We start from the raw sequence: 8739 nt of genomic DNA, 5'->3' as shown, positions 1-8739 counted from the left end.
TATAGTAGAAGAATGTCATCATTATAATCATCATTCACCTGTAGAGAGAGATTTTCAATCTGTATGGACAGAATTTGTGAAATTTCCTGAAATGTCTTGAGTTTCCTTTGTCTGCGGCTGGGATGGGATTGTGGATGGACATGACTTCTAAACATCAAACATCCACTAGAGGGCAGTGTGTCCAACGCTGTGAGCCTGAAGTCACAGGTTGGATGATGGTGACAATTCACACAAAGAGAAATATGATAAAGAGCCACTGGAAGGGCACAGAATGTGATTATTACCCCCAAGACGTGGCAAAGACGAGACACACGAAGACATTTTATTCCTCTTTCTCATCTTTTCTTTTAATCAGACTTGCAGGACAGTACCTTTGTCACTTTTTGTTTTCCTTACTTTTTTTTCATTTGCATATGTTCATTTGGCACTGTTACCAATTATAATGAGCTGTAAAGGGGGGCAAGTCATACAGCAAATAAAACATTCAGAATAAGATATGTGTTACATATCAACCATTAAGAAGTACATTTTATTTTATGGTTTACAACAAAGAAGAACCTGCCTGTCTCCATATGCAGGATGTTTCCCCCCTGTCCCCTTCACACACATGCACACACACACCGTGGTGCTATATATCCCCCTCCTGCGGGATCATGGGAATTGTGCTTGTAGTGTGTGGCGTTCCGTTCTCTGCCCGCGGCGTGCAGTAATGACCTGCTCCTCAGCTCGCCTCGCCACCGTCGCCCTCACAATTAATTCCCGCCTCGCGTTCCTCCTCGGTGGCGGGCGGGGACGTGTGAGGCGGGGTGAGAGTGTGAGCTCCCTCATTAGAGCTCCTTGTAATGTGTCTGGCAGCAGTTCCCATCCTGCCACTTCTGCATTTCCACCGTTGCTGCCATATTTGTATTACGGGATGCCTCCCTCAATGCTCTCCTGCCTCCCAGAATGACTGACAGGAAGTAGGAAAAGATGCACCAGCTCTGTGGATTTTTATCCAGCAGGACTCTGGGAAACATAAATTCACCCAACACACACACACACACACACATAATCTAAGGTGGAAGAAGGGTTGTTCAGGAACAAACAGGGTTATTCGTGGTTGATCCGACTGTAGTTTGAGCCTGTTTTACAGCAGAACAAGTTCACAGGAATCTCCGGTGCTTCATCACATCGTAATGAACCCTGTAACAGATGATGACATTTTCAATGACTGGTATTCGTTTAATTCTTTTCCATACTTAATTAATAAAAAATGTATCTATCATCATATTCTCTTAATCTGTGTGCATTGCCAATGCAATGCACACTATTGTGATTCGTTTCCCATCCAAGTAATCTCAACTTTGCCATGCTTCTCCTCCTGCATACTTTGTCCTAGAGCTGCCATTGTAATTTATATCTGTAATGCCCCTGTGCCAAATGATGACTATGCCTTTTGGTGCCTGTAAAACTTTAGTTTTTGAAATATTTATGTTTAATAAATTATAATGACAGTCAATGGAGCCTTGCATTGGTCCAATACTGCCCCCTGCTGCATCTACACAGTATGGTACTGCACCATACATTAGTTTCACAATATTTAAACTCAGTAGTTCAGTGATTACAATATTAATATGATTGTATTTTGATGTTTTACTATAATATTGTCTTAATACTGCTCTATTGTTATAACATATTGCACTTAAGTGTCAATAATTGCATTGGTAAGGTAAACTTTTTCTGTATACATACAATCCAATCCCTGGGATTGTCCTCTGCCACATCGCCTATAGTCTCATGATGAGCACTGTGGGCTTTCATGTGGGAGATCAGGGTTTAAATCCAGCTACTGCTACTTTAACAAAAATCTCTGCAAACTTCATAATATCACACAATTACCTTAATTACAAAGACCTGCTGACGTGACAGGCACAAGCTGGTATAGAAAACACATTAGAGCTACTCCTCCTGCATACTTTGTCCTACAGCTGCCATTGTAATTTCTATCTGTAAAGGTCCTGTGCCAAATGATTGCTATGCCTTTTGGTACCTGTACCACTTATAGTTTTTGAAATATTACTGTTTAAACTTTATTCCAAATTCAAATAATGGTAGTCAATGGGGCCTTGTAATGGTCCAATACTGCCCCCAGCTACACTCAACTTGGTACTGCATTATAGTTTTTTAATATTTATACTCAATAGTTCAGTGTTTACAACACTAATATGATTGTATTTTGATGTTTTACAATAATTTTGTCTTAATGCTGCTCTATTGTTGTAATATTATGCAGTTTAGTGTCAATAATTATATTGGCAATGTGGCCTCTTTCTGCACACATACAAACCAACCCCTGCCACCACCTTCTGTCACAACTCTGTTGGTCTAATGGTCTATGTCATGGACTTTCATGTGAGAGAACAGGATTCAAAACCCGGCTAATGCGACTTTAAGAAAAAATTTCTTCAAACTTCATATTGTCACACAATTACCTTAATTCTGAACACCTGCTAACTTGACAGGCACAAGCTGTATAGAAAACACATTTGAACTTGGTCAAAGTTCATTCTGCAAGTCCAATGCTGCAGGCAAAGCCATACTGCAATGACATGCTACGTGGCAATGCACACTTGTTTTTACATCATAAAAAAAAACATGTCTAGTTAATGTTTTCTTGAAGAATCTAATTAAAATGTGAATGCTTTGCTTCCTGAAAATTTCCATAGTAAGTTAAATGTTTCTTTAATCATTCTGAATTCCTCCATCATGTCTCTTCCTTCATATCTTTTACATATTTATATTACAAGTTCTATTGTTTCTGTTATTCAACAATATTGACAGTTTCCAGTTTACACAGTTACTGACTGTACTGCTAATAGTATTGCTAACATTTCTCTGTATACTGACAGTCCGTTTGTGATTTGTTTAGCTTGTTTTATGTGAAATTCTGGTATAATGATTGCTATTCCTATTCTTTCTGTCGGGTCTTTTGATGCAGTCTACCCCGATGTCAGACCCGGCTGCCGTTCTCGTGAGAGGAGTTCCCACGGTGCTAGCAGGAGCAAGTAGTCCAGATAAGACAGTATCCTCAGTCCTGCTGAGCGCAAGGGCTGCAGAGCTGTTTCCACACACCTGGAAAAGGTGCAGGGTGCCAGTGCATAACCGAATGGAAGACGGTTGTACTGGTACCGAATCCCTTGAAAGGAAAAAACGCAGACATTTTCTGTGAATGATCGGGACATGAAAATATGTGTCCTTCAGGTCGATCGATGTGAACCAGTCAGCTTCCTGGACACATTGGAGCATCTGTTTGTTGTCAACATGAGAAAGGTCTTTTCACTACTTGTTAAAGAGAGAGAGATTCAAGATCGGACTCATTGCTCCTGATTTCTTTGGGACAAGGAAATACCGGGAATAAAAACCCTCGTATTCCTCCCCACTGGGAACCTTGGAAATCCTTTCCTTGGTCAAGAGCTCCTGTAGCTCTGCCGGAAGGGCAAGATCCTGCTGGAGGGAAGGCAGACAGGTCTCCAGGATCCCGCAGAAACAGGGAGGCGTAGTTGCAAACTGCAGCCTGTAACCTATGCAATCAGGCGTTTCATCCATTTATCCATACGACAAACATGTTCCCAGGCTGCGCTGCGCTCTGAGAAAGCTTGCGCATGCACCATATTTTTAGATTAAATGTTATCTTTAGCAGTGTCAGAAGCAGCAGAAGTTAGAATCAGATAATGAGCTTGATGTCATCATTCTGCGACCACTAGCCGCTGCTAACGCTGCTGAAGATGGCATTTAAAATCGAAATTCAAAATGTGTTCATAATAACTGCAAGTTTGCTGTCTTTTAGAGAAGCTTTAACGGCATCGGAGCGCTAAACATTTAGAATTAGGATTTAATATTTAAATATATTATTTACCATTAAAAAAATTAGCTGAATGAGAGCAGTGAGCTACATAAAAATAAGATGTTAGTGGAAAAATTTTAACACCCCAAAAGTGAGCTAAATACTGAAAAAGTGCAGAAAAACCTTCCTCAACAAAAGCAGTTAAGTTCTCCAGACGAGTGTGCAAAGAATCTAACTTAAAACCTAAATTAAATGTACCCCACCAAGGAAAAATGCCACCTGCTACTTTCTCGCCTGTAGAAACCATGATCGACCTTTTCAACCAAAGATCATCATGAAATGAGGGCACAAACTGAGGATAGTGATGAGTGGAGTAAATAAGCTGATCTAGCACTGTGATTGCAGGAGACATCTGACCAGTTAGGTGTAATAACTTGGTAATAGTGTCTTCCACATGACCAGACATAATCCTGAGGACATCCTGCTCCCAGGTCATTAGACCAGGCTAAAAGATATGCCTGAACAGCAAATGTCGGAGAAAGTTTTTGGGACTTAATCCTAGAAGGCACACGGTGAATGAGGCAGGAGGAGATGCCAAAAGGGGGCGGAGCACAGGTACTGTCAACAGTGTGAAGGCAGCCTTCTGTCTCGTCAAGAAAAAGTCTATCAGGGCTCCGTGCTCTATGAACACAAAACGGATGACACATGGAGCTGTAGAAAGAATGAACAGCACCTACTGGTTCAAATAAAGAAGATTCGTCAGTGTGTAGAAAACTGCTATTTATGGCTCTGATGGCAACATGAGACATATGTTCACAAGGTGCTGGGAGGTTTGTTCTGGCAAAAGTCCAGCCGTTGGACCCCTTTAAGAAAGGAGGAGTCATCACCATCTGAGCACACAAGAATTCAGTTGAGTTCAAAGGATGAGGTCTAACAGGAAGAGACATACAGTACTTGCATCATGTGGAAACAAAGTACAGGCATAACAGGAAGTGTTTAAGCCAGCAGTATGCAGGATAGACCTGACTGTGTTCCACCAAAGATTGCCATCTTGACCCTTAGACGCCATACCAGCAAAAGCAGGAGGGTAATAGTCAGCCCCTTCAGGAAAACCAGGGTCTACGGACCTGAAAACAGGAGAAAACTTGGAGATAACATTGGGACTTGAACTGATAGCTAGAAAGGTGAACGAGCATCATAGCCAGTCAGATAAGCACATAGTGTGTAAAAGCCTGAATCAGAAAGAACAGCATTTTCAACATGAAACATGATGGCAAGAGAAGTGTTGTTAACCTTCCATATTTTTATTCTGTTTTTGACGTTAGAAATGTCATTTTCAAGTGCGTACTGTTGCGACACAGACTGAAACTTCCCACCGTGTAGTGTTCCACTCTGATCAGTGGGGATGTCTCAGTTTATCAGGCTCTGCATCACCAACACATTTAATGTCTTGATTATGAACAAGAACAACCACACAATAGTTAAAGGCCTACAGCAGCATTAGAGGGAATGCATATCGCCCGGTACAAATGTACCGCCCTTTTGGTCAAACCTTATAAAATATGTCTTGCACAATTCTCATGCATTAATATGCATTAATCCTATGACTGTTTTCTGAGAGTATTCGGTGGTTCAGGAAATATATGTTCATATGTTGTGCTCATATTGCAAGCTGTGATGGCCGAGTGGTTAAGGCGTTGGATTCGAAATCCAATGGGGATTCCCCGCGCAGGTTCAAACCCTGCTCACAGCGGCCTCACCCTACATTAACAGTTGAGTTTGTAGAACTATTACCAACATGGCTCAAATTCAACATATTTCTGCTCAATGTTCATAAAATTTGACTAACCCGAATTGCTTGCCTAGTTGAAAAAAGCACCAACTGATTGCTGTGAATGAGTTCAACAGCTGAAAGAAAATCAGTTAATTGTTCATGGAATAATTTGCTAACACAACAGACAACCATTCACACAAACACAGGTAGACCACTTTTGTCTTTAGTGGTGGCTGTCATAAAGTAGATTATGTGAAGAAATTGGGACTGGCAGAGATGATGACGGACTAATATATATAGTGATGCATCCAGGTCTTGACAAGATGGCTGCCAAAAATTTCCATCAGTGGCCATTATGTGGCCAGGACTTCATTGAGCCAATTTGCAACAAATGAATAAGGATTTTGTTTAAATGTTTCTACAACCTGATGGTTTCCATTTTGTCTCTTTGAGATTCCAGTCTCCAATGCAAAAAACAAACAAACAAACAAACAAACAAACAAACAAACAAACAAACAAACAAACAAACAAACAAACAAACAAACAAGCAAGCAAGCAAGCAAGCAAACAAACAAACAAACAAACATAAATAAATAAAGAAGAAGAAGAAGAACAACAACAACACAGATTAACTTTCAAGGAGCTGCCAGAAGTTCAAACACCTGACACTCTGTTTTACAGAATAAACAGATAAATACAACAATATTCTGGACTATAAAAACATAATCCATATAATCTGATGACTGTTTCAAATGTTCAGTTCAGTTAGTTTATTAATTTCTTTAAAAAAAACTACACCATAATTTCAACATAAAACAAAAATACAGATCATAAATTAAATGAAAGGTAGCAGAAGAAGATAAAATCTTATTTTATCTGCCCCTTTTTCTCAAATAAATAAATTCAATCAAAAATAGTCTTTAGTTTATAAAAAAAATAAATAACAAATGTTTAACTCCTTGGACAACAATTCATACATTTACATATTTCTCCAGCAAATTATTCTTTATCGTTGTCTTAAATATACTCATTGCTCTGGCATTTTTCATGACATCTTCCAGTTTATTCCATAATCTTATACCCTGGACCAAAACAACACCTAGTCTTTCAGTCATGCTGCCTAAATAATTGTCTATCTACAGGTTACTAAAGGGTTTCTCTGGAAGCCTGTGCTTCTACATGCTGTCATTTGCAGCAGACTCTAGGAGTTGTCTGTCTTTTAGCAGAGCTACTAAGAGGATAATTAAGGGTGCTTTCTACACTCCAATTAGTAGGCAACAGCAAGGGGGGGATCACTCAACACATTGAGGCAACCAGAGTAAAACTAGGTGATACGCATCAAATCACAGCAAAAGGCTAATGCGCACAAGGTGAGGCAGTCATAGATTACAGGCGGAGAGAGGAAATTAGGCCGTTTTTCAAAGAAACACTTCCAAGGCTGCCTCTAAAAGGTGGTACGTCACTGCCAAACCCATAATCACAACATGTTTATTTTCTGAAGCTCTCTCTCTCTCCCACTGGTTCTCCTCACTTGGCCTTAATACTAATGTTTATCATAAAAGTCTGGATGAACCAATCAGAAAATACTTCCAGGAAACACAGTGAAGCTCCCCCTTAAATTGTAGTGGGTCGTGTTTTTTTTTTTTATTATTGTTCTAACATCCTAGAAAATAACCTAAATAATATTCAAATACCTGAACAAAATGTCAACATTTTTTAAAACCTGTATATTTCTGTCTTATTGCCTCACAAAAGTGAGCATGCGTAAAACTGAGACAATTTAAGCAATCATTTCACACAATTAGTTTATTCGACATGCGTCTCATGATTTCACTCCTCTGTGATTCTGCTCCATATGTTTAACGTGAGTCATGGCTGTTGGTGCAATTACCCCTTCATTTTTCCTTGAAAGCCTCCAGAGATGAGGTAGATGCACGGGGACGTCACTGAAACAAGAAGCTGCCACAAAGGTGCCTGGCTGCTGGGAGAAACCCACTCACTGTACAGGTAGCTTTGCAGGCAGAGGTTTGGACCACCTTAGATTTCCCTCAGGTGCCATTACTGCCCAGAAGATGAAAACGTGTTCACACGGGGGAGCTTCTACACACACGTGCACAAGGTCTGATACTGATACCGCTGAAGAAAATATGTTTTTAATAAAGTCACCGTTCATCCTGTCTCATGTCTTCAAAGTTCTGATTGATGATTCATTTACACAGCTGTCTGCTGCGCTCTATGTTCACTCAGAATAAACTGATGGAAATAGTTTCTAATAAAAAAGTAGCTAAATAACCTTTACCTTCTTGTTTGAAATAAACAATAGACTTCTTTGTGCACATTTAACGGATGAGGGAAATGCAGAGGTGTAACTATATTTACTCAGCTATATTTACTTGAGTAACCTGCTGGGGGGGGAAATGTAGGAGTAGTTTCATTACATGATACTTTTTACTTTACTTGAGTAATATTATGAAATATCGCTACTCTTACTTGAGTAAAATTTCAGAATACTCTACTCGCTGTAGTACCCCTGCTGAATGAAGTACAAACATGAATTCACAAGAGACACATGCATACATTTTGTGTTATAATGAGAAAAAAAAATGATTGGAAAAGTGAAACTGAATATTCATTCGCAGCAGGCTTGGTAACAGATCATGGTCATGTCTTCACAAAAACACACAACTGTTGTAGTTTTGTTTTAATTTGAAAAGGACTCTTGTGATCTTCAAGAACAAAAGCATTAAAATATGTGGATTTGTGATTTTTGAAGAAGGTAAAATCAAAGAAACAAGTTCTTCGAAAACATCACAATTCTCTGTTTGCCGCTTTATTGATATGGACAGGTAATATAAGGAATAGAAAAACTATATTTTAGGTTCACAACAATTAAATTATGTTCTTCGGTTAACTGTACCTCTGTTATAGAGGGGTAAACTTCCCACTTGTTTCTGTTTAACATAAAGAGGCCATTCACAGTGAAGCACCATCATATAAAAAATAGAAGAAAATTGATTTGATTGATTTGATTTGATTTATTGATTTAACAGGAAAAAAATATTAAAAATCAAGCCTGACTCAGCATAATTGCTGTTTTACAGCAGGTTCCTGTTCTGCATCACATAAATACTCAGAATTACAG

At 39.2% G+C, this 8739-nt stretch overlaps 1 non-coding gene across 1 annotated transcript; it reads left to right on the top strand.

Annotated features, from left to right (window-relative positions):
* Positions 1-5494: 5494 nt before the first annotated feature.
* Positions 5495-5576, top strand: trnas-cga (transfer RNA serine (anticodon CGA)). The gene has a single exon. It is a non-coding gene; the product is annotated as a tRNA-Ser (tRNA).
* The last annotated feature ends 3163 nt before the right edge of the window (positions 5577-8739 follow it).

The sequence above is a fragment of the Austrofundulus limnaeus genome, unplaced genomic scaffold (genome assembly GCF_001266775.1).
Source record: "Austrofundulus limnaeus strain Quisiro unplaced genomic scaffold, Austrofundulus_limnaeus-1.0 Scaffold44, whole genome shotgun sequence".
NCBI lineage: Eukaryota > Metazoa > Chordata > Actinopteri > Cyprinodontiformes > Rivulidae > Austrofundulus > Austrofundulus limnaeus.
Note: the sequence above shows the minus strand (reverse complement) of the source record. Positions and strands in the feature narration are given on the sequence as shown.